The sequence below is a fragment of the Ambystoma mexicanum genome, chromosome 11, assembly GCF_040938575.1.
Source record: "Ambystoma mexicanum isolate Mex_15411 chromosome 11, UKY_AmexF1_1, whole genome shotgun sequence".
Classification (NCBI taxonomy): Eukaryota; Metazoa; Chordata; class Amphibia; order Caudata; family Ambystomatidae; genus Ambystoma; species Ambystoma mexicanum.
Genome location: NC_090934.1, coordinates 1,066,828,877 through 1,066,854,509, shown reverse-complemented (window position 1 = coordinate 1,066,854,509; position 25,633 = coordinate 1,066,828,877). Strand labels below are relative to the sequence as shown.

Genomic DNA, 25,633 nt, shown 5'->3' with positions numbered 1-25,633 from the left:
AACTTCTCTATTTTCTATCTGAGTTGAACAGCATATTCAGTTAGAGAGATCTCTTGGCTCGGTTGTTCTTCCCAATTTTCTTTTAATATATCTAATAAAGTTCTCACGGGTCTTCCAAATAGCAGCTCGAATGGGGAAAACCCAGTCGACGACTGTGGTGTGTTTCGGAGGGTAAGCAATATCCAGGGTAATATTCTGTCCCAGTTTCTTCCTCCCGGATCTATAGTCTTTCTCAACATCTGTTTAATAGATTGATTGTACCTCTCAACAAGGCCGTCTGTTTGAGGATGATAAACTGCAGTTTTCAAATGCTCTATTTGCAAAATCTCACGAACTTGCCTAAGAAAAGCTGACATAAAATTGCTTCCTCGATCAGTGACAATTTCCTTCGGAATGCCCACTCTACTTATGAAAGGAATTAGTACATCGCAAATTTGTTGTGCATTTGTAGACTTAAGAGGGAATGCCTCCGGATATCTAGTAGAGTAGTCTACAATTACAAGAATATACGCGTGTCCTCGGGAGGAGGGATCCAGTGGTCCGACAATATCCAGGCTAATTCGATTAAAAGGTTTGAGGACTATTCGCATGGATTGTAACGGAGCTCTTTTGACATTCGCTTTATTTTTTTCTGACATTCCTCACATGCCTGACAGAATCTGGGTACTTGAGCATAGATTCCTGGCCAAAAAAGCCTTGCTAATATCTTCTGAATCTTTTTATCATTCCCCAAATGCCCCTCTCCTACTTGTACATGAGCTACTTCTAATACTGTTCTGTAATATTTACTGGGTACGAGTAATTGTTTCAGAATTTTTCCACCTGGATCCTTGATGACTCGGTAATACAAGCCTTTTTCCTGTATAAAATAGGGTTCTTTCCCATGGGTACCTTCTTATTCCTCTGCTCTAGCATGTTTTAAGAGTGGATCTATTTCTTGAGCCACCCGAAAAACTATCACCTCCTTCATCAATCCTCCAGTCGACTGCAATAGGTAAAACATTTCTTTCTCCCCAGTCTTTTATCAACGCCCTTATAGTGGCTCTGATTTTTCTCTCTTTAACAACAGGGGCGGGAATTTCTTCACTATAAAAAGGGGCACTTTGTAACCATTTCTCTTCCAAATTTTTTACTATTTGGGTAAAGTTGGGGACATCAGATCCAATCAGCAAGGGCTCTGGAACACCTGCAAAGGGAGAAGAGAATAGAAGAAAGAAGAGTCCTTACCTGCTAAATCCGCATCCCGGAGACATTTCGTCGACAATCCTGAAAAGGAAGACATTCATTTTAAAAGCACATTGCATCGATCGCTGCAGCGCCGCATTCCACCCACCTTTACTGGGCGCCTCCATGTTCATCAGCGACCATCTGGATCCGCAGCCACATTTCAGCGCCTAGGGAGAAAAAGACAAGAACAAAGGTGAGCTAGGGAAGAGAATAAGAAAACCTTAATTTTCCATCATAAGACTTACCTGTTGGGTCATTCCCACTTCATTTCGGGTCAGTGCCGCATCCTGGCATTTCCGGACCCCGGCCCCTAAGGGGAAAAAAGAGGCATCAGCGTTAGTGAGCGAATGCTAAGACATTACCTGAACGCTCATTAAAGACTTACCTGATATCTACTGGAACTGCACCTCTCACTTCGGGTCGGTGCCATATCTCCGGCATTTCCGAACCCCGGCCCCTATGGGGAAAAAAGACACAAGGATTAGTGCATTAATGCAAGGACACTAAAGGAACCTCTCATCAAACAACTTACCTGAGTTTCCTTCGTCGGTTCCATAGCTCATCTTGGAATCTTTGTTCTGCACCTGAAATAGAGACAACGGACAATTATTATTTCGGGCTCATACTTATAAACAGAATTCTCACAGTATTTTACCGGGAAGGTCAAGCAAACTTGAACTCTCTACAATCCAAGATCCAGTGAAGTAACTGGATTACAACGCGCCCCTGCATCAGAAGCAGGATGGAGAGCTTGTCCTTTCAGACCCTAAGGTGAGACTTCACGGGGAATCGCAGAAGGGTTTCGTGGAGGGTGAGAAGGGAGTGGGAGGCTTACACATTATCCCGCAGATTGTTAATACTCCCTTTTCACACACAGAAGGATATTTCTGCGAGCCAGACAAGCCAGATTAGAGGGTCCGGTCCTGTCCATCTTCCGAGTCCTGCGCTTCACCATAGAAGAGGCAACAGCACTCCAAACCAAGCCTGCGCCTCCGTGGGAGTCAGGTGAGCGTAACAGAACGCGAAGACTACCTACAGTTTCCCACCCGGGTGCTATGGAAACTTCTGAGACAGACCAGCTGGCCCAGCTTTTGGGGGAATTACGGGCAGAAGTACACTCCGCCCGCCAGGAGACTAACGCTCTCAAAAGAGAACTGATCCTATCTAAGGAAAGAGTACTGATGACCTGGCCAAATGGTTGTTGCAGGGTCAGGCAGGACAAACTTCTTTACCTAGTTCCGGGGGTAATCCCACTTCTATGATTTCGAATAACCGGGTACAAATCAATCTACCTGGAAACATGCCTTTGGCCCCGCCTGAACATTTTGCTGGGGACCCCAAGAAATATGCCATTTTTATGAACCAATGTCGCTTACACTTCCTATGCAGACCCCGGGCCTTCCCTAATGACCAGACCAAGGTAGCTTTTGTATTATCTTATCTCAGCGGCAGTGCTGCCGATTGGTCAGTTCCTTTGGTAAATCAAGATGACCCAATTCTCCAGGATTTTCAAGGCTTCCAGGCAAGCATGGAAAGATTATTCGCTCGACACTCTCAGGGACAGGCCCTAGACAACGAACTGCTTTCCTTACGACAAGGTAACCAGGATCTCTTATCTTACATCGCCACCTTTAATAGGTTGGTTGTGGAAACTGGGTGGCCAGAGAATAAAAGGATCACATTATTCCATCGAGGTCTGCGCGGAGAACTTAAAGACGTGCTAGCTCAAATAGTAAATCCACCCCAAGTCTGCGCGGAGCACATAGACCTTGTGGTCCAACTTGATCACAGACTTCAGAATAGAAAAGCAGATCGATCCAAGTTTGAAACCAGAGTGTTGATCAAAACTCACGCTAACCCCAAGAGTACTGACGTTTCAGAACCTATGCAAATCGGTGGAGTTAAAGGACCGTTAAGGCAGAAAGAACGGGAGAGAAGGCGGCAAAAGCAATTATGTCTCTATTGCAGGGCTTCTGGTCACTTTCTACGAGACTGTCCGGTAAAACCACCTAAGAAGGTGGTTGGAGCCACTGACAACAATTTAACAGAACCTGATTCGGGAAACGACCAAGCCCGACAAGCGTAGAGGTCCGCTTGCCGAGCTTGAAAACAAACTCTTTGACCTCGCATTTCATCATGCCAATGGTCTTCGTGGATCCGAAACAGCTTCGGCGTTTGCATGCTATAAAGGCATACATCGACAGTGGAGCTATTGGAAACTATGTAGATCGTGAATTGGCCTCCAGGATTAATCTCCCTCTCCGTCTGAAAACTAACAAGGATGTCATTACTACAGTTGATGGAACCGAAATAGCCTCAGGGCCGGTAACTCATTCCACTACAGAAGTGACACTAGTGGGTCAGGATGGACATCGGGAAGCCATTGTGTTTGATGTAATCAAGGCCCCGCAGTTTCAAGTAATTCTAGGAATTCCTTGGTTAGAAACACATAATCCTCGAATAGACTGGCGAGCAAGTAGAATAACCTTTCCTGATTGTGAACAAACTTAATTTTTTTTTGTAAATTATTTTTATTCAAACAAAACAACATTACAATAAACATAATTAAAAACATTTAACAACATAAACACTGCACTCCCCATCCCCCCCCCTTATGAGCCTGTTTGTACCTCGCCCTCGGTGTCTGTTCCGTGTGTCAGGGCGTCGCTGCTTTCGGATTCTGCTGGGGCCGATACTGCTCCAAACATTTCAGCTATCAACAGTTTCCATGCCATGAGGGAGCCCATTTCCTCATTCCCCCCCCCCCCCGAGTTACTAGCCTCCTGCCACACAACTGTTTCAGCCTCCGCCCATTTTTGTAAGTCCCTCCACCAGACCTCCACTCGCGGCCCATGACGCTCCTTCCACCCCATAGCGATCCTTCGTTTCGCGAGCACATATGCCAAGTCTTTCAATTTTCCAACATGTTTGCGTTTCTGCGCTCTGGGATATCCCCCCAGCAAGCAGGCCCAGGCCGAGTCTATTATGAGTGTGACCCCCTTCTCCGCTAGTTTCTGTGCCACCTCACCCCAATAGACTTCAATTACCGGGCACGCCCAGAACAAGGTATCATGTCTGCATTCTCTTCGTCACACTTAGGGCAAGCCTGGCGCCCAATGTTTCTGAACCTTGATATTCTCCGAGGGGTCATGTACGCCCTGTGCGTTATGTACAACTGTAGTTGTTTAAACCTGGCATTTCTCGACACCTTCTTATGATATCCCAAGGCCCGTTCCCACATCCCATCCTCCATCGGGGCTCCCATCTCTGTTTCCCATTCTGATCTCAAATGCACCAGGTCCTTCCCGATCTTAGCCATCAACATCTCGTACAACCTGGACACCTCATGCCCACCCTCTGATGTATCGTATATCACCCCGACGGTGGTGTCCGGCTCCTCCGCCAAAATGGTTTCAGGCCACCTACACCGGATCTCCTGTACTACCCTGTGATAAGTGACATATTGGCCTACGTGCAATCCCGATGCTGCCCCAAGTTCCTCCAACTCCATAATAGCCCCATCCTGCCAAATATCTCCCAAGGTGACTAGACCCACCGATTCCCAATAAGTCCTAATAATTACTTGCAGTTGCCTGTCCCCCTTTGCCAGTGCGACCAGCGGTATCAGCGGGTCACACGGGAAAAGGTCCCCCATCATTCGGCAGGCTCGGCGCCACATGTTCCATCCCAACAACAGCATCTTAGGGCGCTCCCTCATATCCGAGCTAGCCACCCAGATCAGTTCCCGCAAGTAAAAAGGAGCACAGTTCCTCCCGAACAACCTGTGTTCGGGGGTCTCCTCATCAGAGAGCCACTTAGCCACGTACTGCAATTGTGCCGCTACATAATAAGCCTCAAAATTAGGCAGTTTAATACCGCCTTTCTCATAGAAGTTCTGCAGCTTCCATAATGCAACTCTGTTTCGGGTGCCATGCCACAAAAAGTCTCTGCACATACTGTGCAGCTTCACAAAAAACTTCTTAGGGATCATGTAAGGGATATTGTTGAAATAATGTAAAAGTCGAGGCAGGACCACCATTTTAAGCATAGCACCTCGGCCCATCATCGCTAGGGGCAACTTCTCCCAAAACCTCATGCACTTCCCGATTTTTTCTATGGCTATTTCAGTGTTGCGCCTGTGTTCTTCCTCAATTGAATGATACACATCTATCCCCGAGTAGCGGAAGGAACTCACCGCCCACGGAATCTGCAACACAGGTAACCTCCCTATAGGCCTTCCCACGTACCTGCCTAGCGGGAATAGGCAAGATTTCTGAGGGTTCACCGCTATACCGGACAGCCTGGCATACCGCTCCATCACCTCCAAAACATACTGAAGATTCTCCGCCGGGTACTTTAGATACAATAACAGATCATCTGCGTACAAGGATATGAGATGACTCTACCTTCCCACCTCGATGCCGATCGGCTCGTATTGTTGCCTGAGGTATATTGCCAGGGGCTCCAGGGCCAGAATGTACAGCATCGGGGACCATGGGCACCCCTGCCGAGTGCCTCTGCCCAGATGCCATCTCTCCGACACCACTGCACCCGTACGGACCCTGGCTAGCGGTTCGCTATATAGCATTTCAGCCCATCTAATGTAGCCTAGCCCCATACCATACCCTCGCAGGGCCGCCAGCAACCACGGCCACTTAACAGAATCAAACTCTTTGACTGCGTCCAATGCCACAATCGCCATTTCGCTGTCATAACTGCACCCCCATTCAACCACTCGGTGGAGTCGTCTATGATTGTGAGTGATATTCCTACTCGGGACATAGCCTGTTTGGTCAGGGTGAATTATCTTACCGATCACTCTCTGCATTCTGTTGGCCAAAACAGCTGTCAGGATCTTGCTGTCCTGATTCAACATCGACAGGGGCCTGTAGGAGCCACAACTATGTCCAGGTTTATTGGGCTTGGGGAGCGGTATAATGATCGCCTCCCTAAGTGACTCCGGCAACCGTCCCGCCTCAAACGCCTCATTGAACATATCTAGCATGGGTGGGAGCACCTCCTCCTCACACATTTTATAGAATTTGCTAGGGAATCCATCTGCCCCCGGGGCCTTACTGGTGGGCAACTGCCTCACAGTCTCTTTCAGTTCCTCAAGAGTGATCGGTGCATCAAGCTCCTCCCTTTCCTCGTCACTCACCTTGGGCAGACCTATGTCCTCCAATACCTCATCAATCTCCTCTCGGCTGCTCCCCCCATCACCCTCGTATAAAGCCGTATAGTATTCCGCAAATGCCCTATTCACTCCTTCCTGAGTGTCCACTGACTCACCCTCTTCACTGGTTACAGTTCGAATCGGGGACCTAGGGGCTTCGCTCTTATACAACCACGCTAAAAGCCGGCCCGTTTTATCTCCTCCCGCATGTTGCCTTTTTAAATATTTCTTGTAGTTTAAATTACAGAGCCTGTCCCAGTATTCCGCGCACTTCTGCTGTAATCTGAGTATCTCCTCCGTATTTGCCCCACCTCCTTCCAGCTCTTTCTCCAGTTCAATCTCAGCCACGTGTAGGTCAGCCAGGACTCCACCCAGCAACCCCTTTGCCTTCGCAATGGCAATCCCACGCATCACCACCTTAAAGGCCTCCCATAACGTGCCCGCTGACTGCACGCTGCCAGTATTTACCTCGAAGTAAGCATTAATCTCATCTCTTATGTCCTCCCTGAAAACTGGGTCTTTGAGCGCCTTTGCCCGGAGGCGCCACGTCGGTATTCGCGCCCTATGGGGGCAATATTGCCATCCAAGGACCAGGGGCGAGTGATCCGAGAGAACCCTCGCTTTGTAATCTATATGAATACTCTCAGCAACCACATCCGGAGTGGCAAAGATATAATCAAGCCTCGTGTGTAGCTGATGTGGGGCAGAATAGTGCGAGTTCTGCCTCCCATCAGGGTGTTTCGCATTCCACACATCTACCAAGCCAAAATTTGCTAGCATCGTCTGCAACCCTTCAGCCGCTGGGCTGGGCCTGGCCGCCACCCCATCCGACCTGTCTACTCTTGGATTCAAGACACAATTGAAATCCCCTCCCCAAATCACCGCAGCCCCCACACACACACTCAACTTGGTACACAGTGTCCTAAAGTATGCCGCCGTGTTCTGGTTAGGGGCGTATGTATTCACTATGCATACTTCTTTGTTCTCTAACAGCCCCCTAACCATAACCAGCCTCCAATCTGCTTCCACAATTTCTTCAGTTAACTTAAATGGGACATGCGGCGCCACCCAGACAAGCACTCCCCTTGCGTAGGCAGAGTACGATGAACCCACCACTATCCCTTTCCATTTCCTCCCCACCACCTCCATCTTCTCGCCTGTCAGATGTGTCTCCTGCAACAAGGCGATGTCTATCTTCTGTCGTCTCAAGTACAACATAACCTTATTACGCTTCAAGTAACTGTTAAGCCCTCTAACATTCCATGTTAATATCTTAAGGTCTCCCATGGTCTGTGAATGGTTCCCCTTCTTTTCTCCGCTCAGCCCTCCCCCCCACACCAACAGACTCTCAATAATAGTACTTCCACAAAGGCTCATATTTAAACTTACACACCCCAACACCCCAACTGAGCTAACTAAAACTATATACACCTCAAACTCCCCTCCTCCATCTCCTCCCCCCGCCCATCCCTTCCCCAACAACTCCCTCTTCAACTGTTGCCCAGCTCCATCCCTGGATCTCAGGCACCCCCACATCTAGCCCTGACCAATACGCTCAGAGCTCAGTGGGGTGTAGCCGCCCTAATGGCCCTTAACTATTAATACTAAATGGGGGTGTGAGGACAAGCCCTGCGGGGCTCCTCAATAAAGCAACAGTCACAGTGCACACAATACATTGTCTATTCTACTCTGGTCCGATCCGCTAACAGACCACCTCATTCACTATATTCAAGTCCCATGGACTCAAGCGACACCATCTTCCAATGCACCCCTTTATTCTTTACTTATCTCGACCGCCTCCTCCTTCTGTCTGGATGTCGGACTCCTGGGGGCAACCCTGCGTGTCGAGCCATCCCATGGCATCCTCCGGAGTGTCAAAAAATAAAATTCTGTTTTTATGAAAGACCTTCAATTTCGCCGGGTAAAGTAGCATGTATTTCTGGCCCGCTTCCCTCAGTCTCCTCTTAACAGCTCCAAAGTTCATTCGGCTCCGCTGCACCATCAGGGTATAGTCCGGGTAGGCTGTTATGTTTGCCTCCCCGCGCTTGATTGTTCCACCTTTGCAAAAGTATTCCAGAATCCTCTCCCGGTCCCGATAATTAAGGATCTTGGCGATGACTGGCCTAGGCGGATTGCCTGGCGGCGGCCTCCTCGTCAGAGCCCTATGTGCCCGTTCCACGGCAAATCCTTGAGACAGAGCTCCTCCGGTTATCTCCTGTAGCAACATGTTTCCGACAAACTCTGTGGGGTTGTGGCCTTCTGTTCCCTCTGGTATACCCACGATGCGGAGGTTGTTCCTCCGGGCGCGTCCTTCCGCTTCCTCTGCCCTACTCTCCAGGTTACCCACTCTTTGCACCAGGGCATGCAGTTCCAACTTGTGTGAGGCACAGTCCGCTGTGTTCGAACTCCCCTCTTTCTCCAGGCTCTCTGTGCGCTCCGCCAGGGACCTTACATCTTGTCGGAGTAGATTCACCTCCTCCTGCACTTCTCCGACCTTAAGGTCCAACGCTGCTTTCAATTCGGACACCACTATTTCGAGCTTGGCCTCCCGGGCCGCTTTCAAGTCTGCTTTCAGGTCCGCAATCGCAGCCAGGACCTCCTGATTCGTACCCGCAGCGGCCATGCTACTTGCGGGGGGCTTGTCTTTGCTCTTGGCACTTTCCGGGCCCGGCGGTGTTCTGGCAAATTCGTCCAGCGTAGGTTGCTTCACTTTTTGTCAGAGAGGCTTATTAGACATGGCGCCGCAGCCGTATGTCAGGGGTCCGCCGACCTCCTATGATCCACAAGTAGGGGGCTGGGGGACGCACACTCCGTTATGATATCCAGGGCCCTACCCGAGCACGGGGGCCTCAGGACCTCAAAAGCCCTGCCAGCCTCCTGCCCGGCACACCCTAGTCCATCAGCAGCGCTCCACAAATCCAGTCATGCCTTCCTTCCCTGTTATTAGGATCAGGACCTGCAGTCCAACAGGGGCTCTCTGCGCAGGACCTCACCCGACCTTCCAATGTCGTCGCCATAGTTCTGTAAGAAGGCCTGCGTGTGATTGTCTCTTGCAGTGGGTGCATCTTTCTGTCCGTTTCTTGCTATCCACCACTGCAATTCTGCTTATACAGGAGGCCATGTACAATCAATAATTAGCCCCTTGGGCCATCTAGTCGCATTGCTCAGCATGTCTGGTCAGCTGCGCCTCTTCTGCACAGGTGGTTCCTCGTTTTCTGCTTGAATTCTAATGATTTGGTCCAACTGCATGTGACATGAGGAAATCGTGTTACCCCTGCTAAGCGAATGCCTTTCTCCGTGCTGTTGTCAGTTTCACTCTCTGTTCTCTTGCTTCTTTTGGGTTCTCGCAATGGTGCCCTCCAAGTGGGTCTGGGGCACTATTCCCAGCAGTGCCCTGTTGGGGTCTGCATGCGCTTTGCGACCCACAGCAACATTTATCACCAGTTTGCAGTGTGAACGCTGGCTTCCATAAAAGGCCTCCACCATAGCTACACGCTCCTCTCAGCTCCCTGCACACAGAGGGGCACAGGCGCCATGATTCCTGGTCCAATCAACATGGATTTGTTTCTGGTTCTCTGGGTCACACGTGGGTATTTTCAGGTCTCACTATTGTTGCCAGGTATTACACTCGTAGCAGTGTATCTGCACTGTCCCCTTGTCATAACAGCCGGCAACAAGTCGGACCCTATGCTCAGTTTTGTTCGTCCGCAGTAATCAGACCCCTTCAGTCTCATGCACAGGTATCTCAGCGGTGTCCGGGCAGCAAGATTATATTTCGTACCTGGTGTTCTATGCACTACGGGCACCACAAACACTTTTGCTGCATAAACGTTACTGTACGTATATGCAGTAATTTTACAGTACGAGGTCGCCCATTCAGTCCACTCCGATAGCGCCCAGACGCTCATGCGCTTAAGGTGCTGTATCAGTGTTCCTCACTTAACCCTCTGTTCTGTGCCGCCATTTTGCATCGCGTATGCTTCGGAACGCTTCAATGTTTATGATGTGCACTGTCCAATGCACATGTGATCGCTCCCAGTCCTCAGGATCATACGCAAGTGTTTTCAGATCTCGCTATTGTTGCCGAGGCGTACGCAACAATGTATTTGTTCCATTCACTTGGCGTGGTAGCCGGCGGCAGCCGTACGATCGGACCGACAGCAGTCAGACCACTTCTGTTTCTTATACCGCGCTACGAGATTTTGCTTCGCGTCAGGCAGTCCGTTCACTTCGGGTGCCTCATACGCTACAGTTGTATAATAACACCGTACGTGTTTGCTGTCCACGGTCGCCCGTCGCGCCCAGCCGCTCACACACTCAAGGTGCAGCCTCGGTGTTTCTTGCTGGATCCTTTGTTCTGTGCCGCCATTTTGGGTCGCTTAGAACTCAGGGCATAGAAATGTCCGCGATGTTCACCATTCAGCGCACATGTGTCCAGTGGGCATAAGATCTCTTCCAGGAGTGCACCCGATCTTCATATGTATCTTCCTGCTTTTTCAGTCATAGTAGGCTGCTGCAAATGCACTTAAATAACGGATCAATTCCGGATCGCCGGAGCACCTCCAGGAAACACCTCTCCTCACATGGCCAGCTAGCCACGCCCCCCGTGAACAAACTTGTTATCCAAGAAATCCAAATATGGGCTTGGCCTCAGTAACTTCCGCCACTATACAACTACTGGCTGAGTACCAAGAATTCCAAGACGTTTTCCAAAAAGAACAGGCCAACACGTTACCTCCCCACCGGTCGTACGATTGTCAAATCGATCTGGTACCCAATGCTCAACCGCTTTGTAGTAGGATTTATGCTCTTACTGAACCTGAGAACCTTCACTTGCGTCAGTATTTAGATCAGTACCTTGCCAATGGTTTTATTCGCCCGTCAAAGTCTCCTGTTTCCTCAGCTCTGTTCTTCGTGCCGAAAAAAGAAGGCGACCTTAGAACATGTATTGACTACCGCGCCCTAAATCAAATAACGATTAAGAATCGTTATCCTCTGCCTCTGATCCCTGAACTTCTCGACCAGGGAAAAGATGCTTGTATATACACCAAGTTAGATCTCCGGGGAGCTTATCACCTGGTGCGTATAAAAGAAGGCGACGAATGGAAGACTGCATTCCGCACCAAATATGGGCTCTTTGAATATCAGGTGATGCCCTTCGGATTGTGCAACGCACCTGCCGCCTATCAATACTTTATGAATGATGTTCTTCGGGAACTTATCGATGTTTGTGTCATCGTATATATCGACGACATTCTGGTGTACTCCTCTTCGGAATCCTATCACAGAAAACATGTCAGGGCAGTTCTTGAAAAATTGCGCCAGCACAAACTGTTTGCAAAACTCGAAAAATGCGTTTTTCATACCACAGAAGTCGAGTTTCTCGGATTCATCCTGACACCTAAAGGAGTCCGAATGGACTCGCGAAAGGTGGACGCCATCCTCAAATGGCCATCTCCTAGCTCTGTGAAGGGGGTTCAGAGCATGCTTGGTTTTGCCAATTTTTATCGAAGATTCATCCCGGAATTTTCTCGAGTGGTCCAACCCATCACAGCTCTCTTACGGAAGAATAAACGCTTCGAATGGACTCATGAGGCAGAACAGGCCTTTCAAGACCTAAAGACTAAATTCACCTCCGCACCTGTGTTGAAGCATCCACGCCCAGATCTCCCTTACATTGTTGAAACCGAGGCATCCAGCTTAGCCATGGAAGCTGTCCTGTCTCAAAGGGATCCTATAACTAACCAACTACACCCTGTAGCCTTTTGGTCCAGAAAATTCTCGACTCCTGAAATTAATTACGCAACCACCGACAAGGAGTTACTAGCTATTAAGTCCGCCTTCAAAGCTTGGCGTCATTACCTCCTCGGCGCAAGACACACCATCACGGTGATTACAGATCACAGAAATTTGCAATATTTAAAGACGGCCAAAGCCCAATCATCACGTCAACTCCGGTGGGCCTTATTCTTTGCGGAATTTGATTTTGTAATCACATATCGCCCTGGTTGCAAGAATGGCAAAGCGGACGCTTTATCTCGGATTGGGATGGAAGAAACAAATTCGAACTTAGAACCAGTACCGATTATACCTGAACAGAGAATTTTGGGTTTGACCTCTTTACAAACTATTGAAGACGTTCAAACTCGAGTTAAACTATTAGACTCCACAGCCTTACAAGAATGGAGCCAAAAGGGGTCACACTTTTCCGTTAATAACTATTTACTGTACTTCCAGGGGCGATTATTTCTGCCTAACAAAGAACTGCAAGAACTTGTTATTGCCCATCATCATGATACCTTAATGGAAGGACATCCTGGTATCGCTAAAACTGAGGAAAAGATCAAACGACAATTCTGGTGGCCATCCTGGAGAAAAGACATAAAATCTTTTGTGATGTCTTGCGGAGTTTGCGCCCAAAATAAAGGTCAAAAGAAAAGACCAGCCGGTCTTCTACAACCTTTGGATATTCCACCGGCACCATGGCACACCTTGTCGATGGACTTTATTACCGACCTGCCTCCTTGCTATGGATACAACACTATCTTGGTGATTGTGGATCTGTTCTCCAAAATGGCCCATTTTATCCCTTTAAAAGGGCTACCCTCAGCCTCCATCTTGGCCAAGGAATTTCTGGAGAACATAGTTCGTATGCATGGTTTTCCATCCATATTAGTCTCAGATCGAGGAAGCCAGTTTATTTCCCATTTTTGGAGGAAATGTTGTCAACTGGCACAAATTGATGTACGACTATCCACTAGTCACCATCCCCAGACCGATGGCCAAACCGAGAGAACTAACCAAACCCTTGAACAATATCTTCAGTGTATGTTGCACCAATCTGAATGCAATTGGAAAGACATTCATTGGATCGCAGAATATGCATATAACAATTCTGTACATTCTGAAACAGGACAAACCCCTTTTTACACCTTGTATGGTCATCATCCTCGAACCTCAGACCTGGACCCTCCTCAAAACCTGGAAATGCCTGCGGTAGATAATTTGCATTCCACGATAACCCGAGCTTTCAAAGAAGCTACGACTCATCTTCAGCAAGCCAAGAGAAAGTACAAAGAAAATGCTGATTTACATCGAAGTGAAGCACCTCCGTACCAAATAGGGGACCAGGTGTGGCTAGCAACTAGACATTTACCTCTCAAAGGACCGCGGACTTTCAACCCCAGATACATAGGACCCTATCCCATTAAAGCTATAATCAACCCGGTGGCCTTTAAACTCGATCTACCAGCGAACATGCAAATTCATCCCGTTTTTCACGCCTCACTGTTGAAACCGGTGCAACCAGGAACCAGACTGATCAAACCACCAGAACCAATTCAGATTGATGGGGAGTTAGAATTTGAAGTTAAAGACATATTGGACTCCAAGGTGTTAAAGTCAAAACTCTTCTATCTAGTTGATTGGAAGGGGTATGGACCTCAGGAGAGATCTTGGGAACCAAGTGACCATGTACACGCGCCGCGATTAATACAAAAATTCCACCGAAAATACCCAAACAAGCCAAAACCCCCGGAGAGAACAACCTTGGGAGGGGCCTTGGGAGGGGGTACTGTCATGATGCCTACCTCCAAGGAGCCAGACCAGGCCCAGCTACCCCAGAGGCAGACATCATGTCCCCGAGGGAAGTCTCAGCAGCCCCAAATAGGGGCCCTTTGGACTCAGTCCTGGCGCCTTTGGCGCCAGGCTCATATTGGACAATAGTCCTGTAGGCGCCAGGCTCATAAAAAATTACTTTGTGTAGAAAGGTGCTTGGTGTAAACTTACCTGATGCAGACCATGCTGCAACATCCAGGCCATCTAGAGGCCTGAATGGGACTACTTTATCTTTGGGGACTACTTAACCACACGGGTGTGGCCGGAGGAAGAATACATACCTGAGAGGAAGGATACATACCTGGAACTACTTTGAAGGCTATTTAAGCCACGCCCAAGCAGCAACTTGCGCTTCGCGTTGTTCTGCATCTAGCAGCTGGACGCTCACCGTGTCTGCTCCTGCATCCTGACTTCTGCCACGCCCGCCAGCATCCTGGAACACCTGCAAAGGGAGAAGAGAAGAGAATAGAAGAAAGAAGAGTCCTTACCTGCTAAACCGCATCCCGGAGACATTTCGCCGACGATCCTGAAAAGGAAGACATTCATTTTAAAAGCACATTGCATCGATCGCTGCAGCGCCGCATTCCACTCACCTTTACTGGGCGCCTCCATGTTAATCAGCGACCATCTGGATCCGCAGCCACATTTCAGCGCCTAGGGAGAAAAAGACAAGAACAAAGGTGAGCTAGGGAAGAGAATAAGAAAACCTTAATTTTCCATCATAAGACTTACCTGTCGGGTCATTCCCACTTCATTTCGGGTTGGTGCCGCATCCTGGCATTTCCGGACCCCGGCCGCTAAGGGGAAAAAAGAGACATCAGCGTTAGTGAGCGAATGCTAAGACATTACCTGAACGCTCATTAAAGACTTACCTGATATCTACTGGAACTGCACCTCTCACTTCGGGTCGGTGCCATATCTCCGGCATTTCCAAACCCCGGCCCCTATGGGGAAAAAAGACACAAGGATTAGTGTATTAATGCAAGGACACTAAAGGAACCTCTCATCAAACAACTCACCTGAGTTTCCTTCGTCGGTTCCATTGCTCATCTCGGAATCTTTGTTCTGCACCTGAAATAGAGACAACGGACAATTATTATTTCGGGCTCATACTTATAAACAGAATTCTCACAGTATTTTACCGGGAAGGTCAAGCAAACTTGAACTCTCTACAATCCAAGATCCAGTGAAGTAACTGGATTACAACGCGCCCCTGCATCAGAAGCAGGATGGAGAGCTTGTCCTTTCAGACCCTAAGGTGAGACTTCACAGGGAATCGCAGAAGGGTTTCGTGGAGGGTGAGAAGGGAGTGGGAGGCTTACACATTATCCCACAGATTGTTAATACTCCCTTTTCACACACAGAAGGATATTTCTGCGAGCCAGACAAGTCAGATTAGAGGGTCCGGTCCTGTCCATCTTCCGAGTCCTGCGCTTCACCATAGAAGAGGCAACAGCACTCCAAACCAGGCCTGCGCCTCCATGGGAGTCAGGTGAGCGTAACAGTAGATGAGGACCTTGATTAGTAGGACAACGACTTTGGAAGATAAGGTGGAGGAGGTGGAAGGAACAGCTAGAAGGAACAATGTACGGATACTGGGTATGACAGAGGGGGGAGGGGACAGGCCAACTTTGTGGAAAACATGCTGGTCCACGAAATAGGGCCTGGCAAGCTGTCTCGAGGTTTTCACGGTGGAAAAAGTGAACAGTGCATTGGCCAGAAGGCCATCTCCAGGATCCCCACCAAGACCGATTATAACCAAAATCCTTAATTTTAGAGAGTATTTTGAAGTTCTCCTGACAAGGAGGCAAAATCCATAGAATTAACTCCAATCTGGCCATATACACGGTTCATACCACTTTGGTTCATAGTAAGAGGAAACAATATGAGGCCACTAAGATTCGGCTTTGCCGACGGCTCAGGGGACACTTGACTTTTGAAAACTACTCGGAGGACCCACGCGAGCGGGGCGACAGCCGAAGCCTGCTCATGACTAGCAGACCGATTATGGAGCCTGCTCTTACTGGTACGAACAATCGCCAGAGGTTGCGCCAGACACAGGCCCACGGAGAAAGGATAGGAGACTGGAGAAGATCCCACTGCTCACCTGGTGGGCTCCCTTAGGTGCTGGAGACACATCACAAATAGCAGTGGCTATTGAGGAAAAGTTTTGTTTATGTTATAACTGTTATTGAAAGGGTTGGGGCAATGTTTGTCTCACTAGGACGGGCACCGGCACCCTCCAACGTGGTAAAAACCTTGTATGCGAATTTGACTCAAATCTATCCCTCACCCAACACACCACGAGCGTATCCAAAACATGTTTCTTCCGCCAATGTATCCTCAGGCGGATCTTACCCTACCTCACCTATCCCCAGCGTTTCTCGGCCATCAATTCCATCATCCTCTCCCACCTAGACTATGCAAACTGTCTCTATCTAGGAGCCCCGGCATCCCAACTAAGGAAACTCCAAAGAATCCAAAATGCAGCAGCACGCCTGCTCATTAACCTGCTCACCAGAGAACACATCAGCCCTACCCTGAGAGTCCTCCACTGGCTCCCTATTGCTCAACGCACCACCTTCAAAGCCATGTGTATCACCCACCACGCTATCCACAACGCTGGGCCTGAATTCCTCAGAGACAAAATTGTCCCCTACCATCCTTCCAGGAACCTCAGATCTCGCACTGCATTTCGCCTTGTGATCCCACCCAACAGCTCCATAAGGCTTGGCGGTTCCTTCTTCTCCATCCAAGCGCCATTCATCTGGAATTCACTTCCCTTACACATTTGCAACACTGAAAACCACCTGAAATTCAGGAAGGCCCTTAAAACCTCACTCTTCCCAATACTCTCCTAATCCACCGCACCCTGCGAATACACCTCTAATAAACTCCCCCACTACAATCACAACTCAGGGTCTGGCAGCTCTTGCAGCGGTTTCACCTGACACACCACCACATATCGCTCAACAACACTGCCAGCCGACTAGTACTCCAGGTAAGCCCGCAGCTTGCGTTGTGACACTCCTGATCCACTATCAACCTACTGACAACAACACTCCCACCCATCAAGCACTCCAGGTAAGCCAGCAATTTTCGCTGTGGCTACACTCGCAACATTCTTACCATGCCCCTGCGGGATTCTAGAATAGAGTTGTAGCCTCCTCCTTTTGCTTACTATATGTTGAGGCCTTCTACACTTTAAACCTGGGCCTCCTGCCCATTATACAGGATACTCAAATATAGGTACAGCCTCCATCTTTGTTTACTGTATGATGAAGCAAGCTGCATTGTGATATCTGGGCCTCTCTCCCACTATATGGGACTCTTGAGTCTTGGCGTAGCCCTCGTCTTCGTTTACCATATGCTTACACTTACTGCACTGTGAGGCATGGGCCTCTCTCCCACTGCACAGGATCCTCAAATCCAGGTTTAGGCTCCCTCTCTGTTGATCATATGAGGATACCTGCTACAGTGTGAAACCTACCCCCATTGGTATATCAATTCTAGACCTGGGCAAATAAGCAATCTCGCAGCCTACGGTACGTATGTCTCACACCACAAGTGTGGACACAGGCCGCAGGCACGGCCAAGCATCCATGTACGATAGACTACGGCTACGGCTAAGCACATCCGGCCTAGATTCACACATAGCCATGCAGACTGAAACACCTGACATACCTCAACACCTCTGCCACTAGCATACAGCGACCATCGCCCGATAGCTGGCCTCGCAGAGACTCTCCCAAGAATAGCACTCTATCTCCAACCCTCAACAGCACCCACCCATGTGTTTGACCTTTCCTGGGCTGCTTAGTCAAGCTTTGTCAGCCACCCAAGTCTTAGAACGGCAACATGCACACATGCATCTCCTAAACTAAACTCCCTAGAATTTCCAACCACATCGACTATGGTCACAGAGGGTGTTCCAACCAAGGAAAAAAGCGCATTGAGGTCATACAATGGGGGAAAGAGCGCTATATAAATAACCAAAAACAATACAATACAATACAAGATGCAGTGTTGATTCCATGCAGCCACATCTCCCGGCTTCCCTGACTTATCAACTTTCTTGTCAAATACAACTTGTTACCATTCAATCCGCACCAACCGAAGTGTAGTGTTTTCCCTAAGATCCCTCACAAACTAGGTGCCCTATTCAATTCTCTAAGCTACATCTACCATCTTCTCAAACGATATTTCTGCCCAACATCAGCCATTCCTGAGCGCTCCGATTTCGGGCATGCCTCAGGATTTCTTCCTTAATTTAACTACAGCTGGGGAAGCCAGGGAACTCTAGGGTACAGCCAAGCCACGTTCGAACCTGGGGGTCTGGCCTGGCTCTGGGGGCCCAACATGGGCCAAGCCCGGCAAATGGCTGCACAAAATGAGAAATGGGGGGCAGTGTCAGGGTCACAAAAGGGGCTGTGGGAAAGGGATTCGGGAAATAAAAGCACAATAGAAAGCACGAACAAGCACGAACACAAACTTTGCCCTTACCTCCACATTGAAATGCTGCTCCTTGGCTCATACTGTCCATGCAATCCACAGCAAGTCATGCAAACCGCACTTTATGGGAAATGGAGAGCCTTCTTCCTGCCGGCTGCCCCCATGCTCCTGGTGTCCTGGGCCGGCAGCACTGCCTGACTTCCTGTCCTGCCGCCACACAACTTTACAATACCACCCCCTACCTGCTGCCCTGCCTCCAAACAACAATCACCACACAAAATAGCACTTAAGTCGATAATCTCAACTCTACCATACACCTTTGCCAACTCGCTGTACCCATTCACTAAACTGCAGGCAGACAACGGCTCCTGCTTGCTGAACGCCAACATTCAGCAACACCCTAATGCAAACCACATATGAGCACACCAGCTCAGACAACGTTAAAAGATGGCGTACCTCGCACAATTTATGTATTTATTTATTTTTTGCTTGTTAGGCACTTATACAGCAAGTAAAATACTGTTTCGAAGCACCCCCAGGGTAAGGGGGGACGAGGGAGTAATATACATTACATAACACAATAATTAATAAGAGCAGTGGCGAGAAAAGGAGGAAGGACGAACCTACTATGCCTTCTTCGGAACGTGCAAGTGCAGCAAGGAAACCGGCAGAGGCGGTGCATGCTGGGGAGTCCAGGCACATGGGTGAGCCACAGATGAAGTGCTTGGGTTGTTGAGTGCTACATGGCCAAGGGCCACGTTAGGAGTAAGTGTGATCAGCCAGGGCGGAGGGTGTGCCAAGGCAAGTGCTGTGGAAAGACAGGAGCTGGGCTGGTTGGGTGTGGGAGGTCACAGGCCCGAGGATGCATAAGGGCCCCGGATACCAATCACAGCAACTGTGGGATCAGCAGAGAAGAGAAGATGGAAATGAGAAGGTGAAGAGGAAGGTCTTGAGGAGCTTCTGGAATTTAAGTAAGTCCAGCTCAAGGCGCAGAGGCAGGGGGAGGCTGTTACATAGGAGGGAGCCAGCTGAGGAAGTGATCACCACCTACCCTCCGTTTAGCAAAATGCTTTACACACAAAGTGTTGGTGCCAGAGGAACAAAGTGGTCTCAAGGGAGAGTATTTAGTAAGATAAAGTTGAAGATAGTGTGGACCCCGGGCCCAGACAGCCTTGTGGATGATGCAGAGGGCTTTGAATTTAATCACAGGATGTTTAAATCTGTTCTTTGCATAAGCCAATGGATATTTCTGTGCGCAACTTTTGTTTTTTCTTGATTGTAATTATTTGGTAAATATTCTGTCTACCTTTATCATTGTCTTGTATATAACTTATACAACTTGTAATGCGCCCAGATACGTCAGGGTTCGGTGCACTCTATCAATAAAGAAAGAAACAAACAATCTGTGCAGCAACCAGGAGCCAATGAAGCTAACGAGCTCCTAGCAACATCTGTTCTGCTTCCACAGCCACATCTCCACTGTTTTACTTGCAGAGACCCAAGCTTCAAGCAGCCGTGCGATTGGCAAAAACAGCTCCACATCCAGTAATATAAAACTATCCCTACACTACATTACTATTGCTTATGTTGTTAATGTAGACGGTCCCATTTTTCATATTGTGTGTCTGCTCTCTTTTCTGTAAGATACCCTGGGCCTGATTTACAGAAACGTTTCACAATGGGTTAAAAAACGCTTTGTAAATCAGGACCCCCTCACTGTTATCAATGCGCAGTGCTCACATGCCCTCTGGGGACGGTTCCTGAATTTACATAAACATATATAGAAAACAATTAAGTACTGGTACGAATAATTGCTCTTTTTTATCTATGGCATTAGCACAAAGGCATCCTGGCTGAGCATGGTCTTTTGTGGGGAGAAACTAGCTGGTTTTACTGCCTGCACTTCCTCGCTGATGCCCCAGGGCACTAGCACCATCCTGATGCAAGTCAGACATGTCTTAGTGACTTTCTGCCACAGATCTCAGGGCACAGGTGACCGTGCCGTTTCAGCCTGATAGTGGCTGGAGTTTCACTTCCCTAGTTAGCAGGTCTCCTGCAGGCCCTCAGGCTCTGTGATGCGTTTTGCTCTGCTCTCCGATCAGATAACGTTCTCTGCTGCTGGCCAGGTCATTACAGGAGTGCTTCTTCTTTTTTTTCCTAGGGGGTGGGCGAGCACCAGGTGGAGCTCGTGGCCGGCCCCTGCTTTGGGCCGGCACTGGCCCTAGAGAGTGTTCACTGTGCAGGCCAGCGCCCTTCAAGGGGCTCGGGCTGGCCCGAGCCCATTGGTTCTTGCGCATCCTGGAAACGTCTTTAAAGGTTTTGCTACTCTTTAACTAAAGTCATCTACTTACTTGTTAAAATTACCTACCATCAGATGAACCAGATATATCGCCAGATCCTCCTTGGCATGACACTGCTTCTTGCACTGCCGTCCTCTAACACAGAAATTACATGCTTTTTCCATCAGATTAGGATGCACCCACCCTCCGGAAATCGATCCTAGTGTCGGCTTGGAATGCCCCCACAATTCTCCAATTTCGCAAATCTCTCAAAACGTTGCTCTTGCAACAACATCTGACCAAGGACTAATTCCAATGAACGCACATAGTGACGTACAGACCTCACAGTACTGCGCTACTATTAAATGATGCCAGCCCAAATGCCGGTTAGCCACACCCTGTACAGTGCTCCGCTGCTCTCTAACTAGGTCAGCGCTTTAACCAATAAAGTAAAAAATAAATAGGACATTAATTTTTATTATTCTCCATTTTACAAATGTAAAAGCAATGATGGTTAAGTAGAATCAACAGAAAAAGATGTCTATCTTTAAAGTACCTGAATTGATTACTGTACATTTGCAAGACATTGAGAAGATGCTGTTAATTTATCTGTAGGCCACTGGCTTCCCACTTTGCTCATCTCTTTCATTGCTTTACTCATCAGCAGTAAAGAAGAATTCACAACACACCACAGTGACCTGCATTCTCAGGAGAGAATAATGAATAGTCTCCACCAGCTTCACCAATCATGTTTAAGACAACTATGTTTTTATTTCACTTTATTTAGCTACAATTTTACTGGATATGTATAAGAATGTTCTTATAATACCGGTGTTATGAGTTGATTTTATGTTTTATTTGCATGCCTTTAATCGGTGGAGGTGACTTGCACACCCTCGTGTCTCCCTCTGCGGATTACGTGTTGGGGCTAGAGGCTGACTTGCATCTCTCTGCTGTACTGACCTTCTGTGTAGAAGTAAAGCGTTGTCTGCAAATCCAGTTCTCATGATCCTGCAACCACACTAGGTTTTCCGTATAAACACTTACTATGTAAATAATAACCATTTCGAGTTATTGAAATATATCTTGAAAAAATGGTGTGGATGTGTATCTCTTGGGAACTGGACATGGGGCCCCTACATACTGTCAGACACAAACAATTGGGTCTTTAAGGTTCACTATGAAGGTCTTTGAGGATGTTGGTCCATGTGACTGAGTATTGACTGTGAAGTGTTTGCCCTCAAAATGATAGTATCTGTAGTAACGTGGCCAGAAAAAATTGGTAAATCAGCCTTTGGCTTCTGGTAGGAAGAGATCCCTTCTGCACGTTATTTTTGTGTAGGCCCATTGTAGAAACTGGAAAAGGTAGTGATGTTTAAAGTAATGCAGTCATTTACCTGCATCCAGGGGATAGACTTCAAAACATGGTGAATGTGGTTGGAATGCTTGAGCCTAAACATGAGCAAGGTAGCAAAGCTCTCAACACTGCAATTTTGTGGGGTTTCTGCAGGAAGCCTCACATAAATCTTATTGTAGTCTTCAGCTGAAACAAGACAACTGGTAAGAAAATAGTGGTTTTATGAGTTATCTGGAGAAGGAGTGAGATCCTCAGAAGGAGGTGTAGGTAGCAAAAGGCCATCTTCATGACTGTATTCCCTTGTGCTATCAAAAATGTTTCTGGTGCTGGAAATTCCCTCTATGGGATCCTATGGGACTCTATGGAATGGGGAATTACCACAGTTGCCTGCACCCATAATATCGTGGGCGCTGGTAACGGTAGGTCAGTTTGCCAGAATCCTGCCAGAATTACCGGTGGGATACCGGCAAACTTCTAATGACCCTCGGGTTGTTTGCGTTGGTAGCATTGAGAAATATTATTCATTCAGGACCACTCATGGAAGGTAATTGGCCATAGCCTGGCCACCAGCAGAAAGCCAAGGGATTGAAATGTCTGGCCCTATGGGGATGCCACACTCTCCAATGTGGCCGGCAGACAACCAGCTGCCTCCCGTTCTCCTCCTCACACCGTTTCAGTCCGGTTTGCGGAAAACACTGATGCTGCCGCACCGGAGGGAGAAAGGGCTACCCGCCGCGTAGGGCTGCGACAGCCGCCCGTAAGAGCCTCTGAGCCCTCAGGGCGATTGGGCCCCAAGTGACCCAACAGCGGAGTCACAACAACGCCAGACCCAGATGGGGGCAGGGCTTCAGCCCTGCAGTCATCTGGATCCACAACAAAGGAGGTCATGGAAGGAGGGGGGCTTCAGCCCCTCAGTCATCAGCCCTGTAGTTCCAATGGACCTGGGGCAGGGCCTATTAAAGGGAGAGGATCCCGGTTGGCCAGAGCAAGAGGATCCTGGACACAGAGGCAGAGGGAGGACCAGCTCCCCCCGCCCAGAGGGGGACAAAGGGGAGACACACACTCTAATGGGGACAACCTATCTCCCTTGTCCTGCAGGAGCCACCAGGAGCAAAGGAAGGGGGACACAAGGTCTTCACATGAGCCTACTGAGAGGGGGACCTGGTGCCAGGAAGGCAGTGCAAAGAAGGAACCGCCAGAGAGAGGAAGAAAAGTGCTGGAGACTCTGGAGGCTTATATCTTTATTCCATCAGAAACCTGTACAAAAGAGAAATAAAGGAGGGAGACACCACATCGGCTGCTGTGTTTTTCACCCCTCCCTCAGATGTCCTGAATTAACTTAGGAATCACCTTACAGTGTGCCCCGCACAATTCTATTTAGTGTGTACACAGCCTCTATATCTTATATCATACACCTCTATGACATTTGCTTTCACATATATCTGTCATAGAGATGTACGATATAAGATGTAGAGGCTGTGTACACACTAAATAGAATTGGTGTGGGGCACGCTATAATGTATCTCAGTAATGGCGTACTGGACTGGAACTGATTTCATCTGGTGGAACATACTGGAGTGTAAAGCAGCAAACTAATTAAGGACACTGCCTTCTACTTCTATGGACTCTTTTAGAAAGCGTTTGTCCATTTGGAAGTGTACCCAATTGCATTTAGAAGTGGTGACCAATAGCCTCTTGGAGAAAGCTGAATTTAGAAGTGTCCCAACTGCATTTAAAAGTTGCGCCCAATTGCATTTAGAAGTGTACCCTACTGCATTTAGAAGTGTTCCCAATTGATTTAGAAGTGTTCCCAACAGCATTTAGAAGTTGCGCCCAATTGCATTTAGAAGTGTACCCTACTGCATTTAGAAATGTACCCAATTGCATTTAGAAGTGTTCCCAACTGCATTTAGAAGTTGCGCCCAATTGCATTTAGAAGTTGCCCCCAATTGCATTTAGAAGTTGCGCCCAATTGCATTTAGAAGTGTACCCTACTACATTTAGAAGTGTTCCCAATTGCATTTAGAAGTGGTGACCAATAGCCTCTTTGAGAAAGTTGAATTTAGAAGTGTACCCAACTGCATTTAGAAGTTGCGCCCAATTGCATTTAGAAGTGGTCCCAACTGCAGTTAGAAGTTGCGCCCAATTGCATTTACAAGTTGTGACCAATAGCCCCTCTGAGAAAGTTGAATTTCGAATTGTACCCAATTGCATTTAGAAGTGTTTCCCAGCTGCATTTAGAACCGTGCCCACTTGCATTTAGAAGTGTACCCAATTGCATTTAGAAGTTGTGACCAATAGCCTCTGTGAGAAAGCCGAAATTTGGAAGTGTACCCAATTGCATTTAGAAGTTGTGACCAATTGCCTCTTGGAGAAAGTTGAATTTAGAAGTGTACCAACGGCACGGAATTGCATGACGTACATAATTATGCTTTGGAATGCAGGAAATCCATCATAACTCACCCCACGCTTACTCTCTCCCTTACACCACCACTCAACTAGAACACAGAGATACTATGACACCATTCGGTATAACTGTTCTCATATCAACATCTCCCGCTCACTCCCATCACTCTGAGTAAACATTGCTGGTTTCGCACTCCCCAGCCAGGTGTTCTCCTCAGGCCTAACGCAGCCACACTCGATCTGGATAAAAGCCGGCCAGAGCGAACACATACTCCTGATCTCTCAACCACCACACCTACTGCTAAGAAGCAGCTACCACTTGAATTCCGCACCAGCTGTACACATACCGGTGCGCACACGCACTTTTTGGACTCTCTCTACTGACCTGAACTTCGGTTCCCAAGGGCGTTCAACCTACCAGCGCCTTCAGACCATACCAATGGTATATAAGGCGCTATATAAATGCAAAATAACATAACATAACATACAGTATCAACAGCTGTAACAAGGTCACATACGAGCAGAGCACAGGCCTGCCCCTGATGGCTGGTGGTTAGTAGTTCTTCTCCAATGTCCATTAATGTGATTTTAGTAACCCTGCCTGAAAGCTGAATGTTGGCTAGCAATCATCATTATCATCCATGCAGAACAATTACGAAGTGTTCCAGAGCTTGAGCTTTCTGGGGGCAATGTAAGGCCTGGTCCAGGGCAGTGTGGAGCTGATAAATGGAAGGGATGAGGGAAAATCCCCCAGACCAGGATGCTGAACCTCCTACATAAGGTGTATGCCATCTCAGTCACCTATGATTGCTCCAATACCACCTACACATCCTGCCAAGCAGGAACAAGTATCAAGAGTCAAAACCAAAGTGGAAAATAAAATAAAATAAAGATTTTTAACACGTCATATCGCGATAGGGATTGTGTGGGGTGGCTTCTATCATCACAGAATTCTCACAGGGTAGTATAAGGCAACAGAGCGTGCAGTTTTATTTCGATTCACTGATGGACAAGGCAGGGAATTTCTCATCTATGAAAAGAATAGGTAAAAAGGCTTTCTATTCAATGGGCTTTTACAGGGTCAGGACAGGACCATGTCCTCTTAGGTTGTGGACTGCAAGA

General features: G+C 48.1%; 1 long non-coding RNA gene across 1 annotated transcript in view; it reads left to right on the top strand.

Moving 5' to 3' along the window:
• Positions 1-21,475, top strand: part of LOC138504103 (uncharacterized) — a 218,399-nt gene extending 196,924 nt beyond the window's left edge. Inside the window, exon 4 of the long non-coding RNA XR_011279776.1 lies at positions 21,413-21,475. This is a non-coding gene — a long non-coding RNA (uncharacterized lncRNA). The remainder of the gene's footprint in view (positions 1-21,412) is intronic.
• The last annotated feature ends 4,158 nt before the right edge of the window (positions 21,476-25,633 follow it).